The sequence below is a fragment of the Elephas maximus genome, chromosome 4, assembly GCF_024166365.1.
Source record: "Elephas maximus indicus isolate mEleMax1 chromosome 4, mEleMax1 primary haplotype, whole genome shotgun sequence".
NCBI classification, from domain to species: Eukaryota; Metazoa; Chordata; class Mammalia; order Proboscidea; family Elephantidae; genus Elephas; species Elephas maximus.
The window spans coordinates 48,901,062-48,904,203 of NC_064822.1; the positions used below are offsets into that span (position 1 = coordinate 48,901,062).

Genomic DNA, 3,142 nt, shown 5'->3' on the forward strand with positions numbered 1-3,142 from the left:
ACAAAAGCCCCCCCTCCCCAAGGCCTTATCCTCTTCCCATGTTTTTTCATTCCTTCCTCCCCTTCAGGTAGCTTCCTGTGCCATTTGCCTCTGGAAGACCTCCTGCTTTGGGGGACCACCCACTGCATGTGGCAGTCAATGTGTGGAACCCAATAAATAGCTTGTTCTTGTGGCCGTATTTTTCCCTTAATCAGTCCCAAGTTCCCTCTAATTCACTGCATATGGTCTCATAAACTATTGAAAATGGTTGGAAGGGAGAGATTCGAATAACTGGGCTCACTAAAACCTCTATAAGTTGGGCTGCACATATGGTAATGACATAACAAAATATACTACAAAGGAATAAAAATTCTTTCTGCTAGGGGAATAAACACTGAGTGTATACACTGGGTATATACTGGAGTGCCCAACCTTAGTGCACAGTAGTGCTGGTGTGAGCACCCAGGCAGAAATGGCCCATGTCAGTGCCCACGTCAGGAGGAAACTCTGGGAGTTTTGTGGGGTTAGGCATCAGACGGCAATTGCATTAATGTCATTATGGTTGGCCACAGCAGCATGGAATTCGAGAAGATGCCTCAAGGTATTCTATGGGCTGTCAGGGTCTCAGTATTCCACCTCTTTAAAAAAGGCTGAAGCAGAAAAAAGTGGAGATACATACCAACACATCCAAATAAATGTCCTTTGGCTTTTCCTTTCCTCTAGCAGAATGCCTTGTACAAAAATTTGCAATCGCTCCATAAATATTTGTTGACTTGAAAGTGTACTGAAGTCCAAAAAACTTTCTCTCTACCATTTTATAGAGTTTTACTTTTATATCCCTTAGAATATAAATATTTAAGATGAATACTTCATTATATGTTAAGGTTTATTTCAAAGTGTTAAAAAAAATTAAATTGTTCCTTTTTAAAAAAAGTTAAATAATACATAAACAAAATGAGTATTTGTGTCATCAAAATGAAAAAAGCATTGTGTCATTGTCTTAAAACTTGATGTTTTATCACAGGCATTGAGAGCTGGTCAGTAGCTAAGCTCCTTCTTGCTTCAGAAAGTCTCAGTGGAGTCAGGCTGCCATTAGACACCAAAGGCTGAATTCAGCTCAACAGAAAAGATGAAGTGGTGACCGGGGTTAGAGTTATCTCCTAAATTGGTGTAACTGAAACTCTCTCATATTCCCAGAGTGTGCCTGCTGTCTCTCTTAATAGACTAAACATATGTGTCTTTTCAATCACTTAGGGAAAGATGTTATGAAATAACTATAGTCATAAATGGGCCATAGATGGTTTTAACATAATATCATAATCCATTCATAATTTCTAATTGACTTTCAAATGCATCACAGTGAGGGAAAATATTTATTTTAATGATATATTATCCGGTAAAGGTCATAAAAGAAATCATGGATAATTTCTGTTTGGTGTCACAAAAGTAACATTATGGGTATCTATTTGGTTTTCCAGGGAATATGGATCTATCTTTAGCTCTCTAATTTAACATGTTGCTTGCCTTAGATTCATATTAGCCAAATGAAAAAAGAAGGCTATATTTTCAGCGGGGCTGCATGCCATTTTCACTTTAAAGTTAAGTTATATTTTTCTATACAGTAGAATTACTTGAACTAGTAGTATTACATGTATGATCAGAATCCCCCTTGAGTGTGGTGGGGGTCTAAATGTGAATGTCTGCAAAATGTCACTACCATCACTAAATTAAATATGATCAAATGAAACTGATCAATAAAATTCTTTTTGAAAAAAATAATGAATTTGTTCTTGGATGACTACAACTGGCTACTTTAATTTAGCGGTCTGGTTTATATAAGGAGCTCCAGTGGAGCAGTGGTTAAGTGTTCAGCTGCTAACTGAAAGGTCAGTGGGTGGTTTGAACACACCAGCTGCTCTACAGGATAAAGACGTGGCAGTCTGCTTCCTTAAAGATTTACAGCCATGGAAACCTTATGGGGCAGTTCTGCTGTGTCCTATAGGGTCACTATGAGTCAAAATCCACTTGATGGCAATGGGTTTGGTTTGTTGGTTAGTCTACATACTTCATCCCATAGATCTGTCTGGTAATGATCTATGTCTCAAAAAAAACAAAAAACAAAGCTATTGCCATGGGGTAATTCTGGCTCAGAGTGACCCTACAGGACAGCGTAGAACTGTTGAATAAAGTTTCCAAGGAGGACCTGGTGAATTCAAATTGCCATCCTTTGTGTTAGCGGCCAAGCTCTTAACCTCTAAGCCGCCAGGGCTCCAAAATATGAAATGCTTCACAAATTTGCATGTCATCCTTGCACAAGGGCCATGCTAATCTTCTCTGTATTGTTCCCATTTTAGTATATGTGCCGCTGAAGCGAGCATGATCTATGCGTCAATATTTGTAAAGTATATGTTTACATTTGTTCAATAACTCTACTAGTTGAATGTTCAAACGCATAAACCCAGTGCTGAAATCTCTAAGCTAAGTCAGTGTTCTGTACTATATTTGAGTGATATGCTCCTTGATAATCTAATGAAAAGCCATGGACACCTCCCTCAAGGTAGATGGAGAGGGGGAAAACACAATTATTAAGCTCCTATTCAATACTACTAGGAAGAAATTAAAGTGGTTTTTAATGTTCCTTTGGCACGTTTATTTTCTTCTGGTTGAGGATTCAGAGTTCTGTTTCCCTTATACATTTGCTGATGTGGGTTCAACTTGTCCCCCGAACTGAACCTATGGCTCAGTACTACTTCAGCTATCACCACCCCATGTGTCCCTGGCTGCACTCGTACAGTTAAGAGAAAGGCGACAGATGCTACAGCAAGTTTTAAATTATAGCCACATCTAACTGTGTCTTTCATCTTCATGTCACCAAACCTAAAAAAGCGAAGCACTTAAAGCTCTTCAAAAATCTCTAGAACCCACCTCCCCCTACCTACACATACACAAAAGCCTATTTTATAATTCTTTAAAAATGTGGAATTAATTTTCTCAGTCTGCATGAGTGTCTATTATTTCAGATAGAAAGTATCAATGCTTCTCTTTCTGGTACCTGGCATAATCCTGTTTTGGCTACATAATATGGATAAATTACAGAATCGTTTTTCCCAAGAAGGATGTTTTGGAGGCAAACACTTAAGAAAGCGTCCTTCTTATCAAAAGA

The 3,142-nt window shown here is 38.4% G+C and overlaps 1 non-coding gene across 1 annotated transcript; it reads right to left on the reverse strand.

Moving 5' to 3' along the window:
- Positions 1 to 2,250: 2,250 nt before the first annotated feature.
- LOC126076634 (U6 spliceosomal RNA) lies at positions 2,251 to 2,357 on the reverse strand. The gene has a single exon (XR_007517560.1). It is a non-coding gene; the product is annotated as a U6 spliceosomal RNA (small nuclear RNA).
- Positions 2,358 to 3,142: the final 785 nt, after the last annotated feature.